This window comes from Penaeus monodon, chromosome 23 (genome assembly GCF_015228065.2).
Source record: "Penaeus monodon isolate SGIC_2016 chromosome 23, NSTDA_Pmon_1, whole genome shotgun sequence".
Lineage (NCBI taxonomy): Eukaryota > Metazoa > Arthropoda > Malacostraca > Decapoda > Penaeidae > Penaeus > Penaeus monodon.
The window spans coordinates 5,165,538-5,165,843 of NC_051408.1; positions in this window are offsets into that span (position 1 = coordinate 5,165,538).

Consider the following 306-nt stretch of genomic DNA (forward strand, 5'->3'; position numbering starts at 1 on the left):
CCAAGACGACCACACAGGACGACGGCTCAATGGTTTCTCAAAAAACAAAACAAAAAACGACCCTTTGACGACGACGACCCCAAGACGATGACTATTAGCAGTAGACACACAAGACGACGACCTAAGACGACGACCCCAAGACGACGACCCCAAGACGATGACAATTAGCAGTAGCAAAGAAAGACACACAAGCCGACGACCCAAGACGACCCCAAGAAGACGACCCCAAGACGATGACCCCAAGACGACCCCAAGAAGACGACCCCAAGACGACGACCCCAAGACGATGACGCGGGACGACGGCTA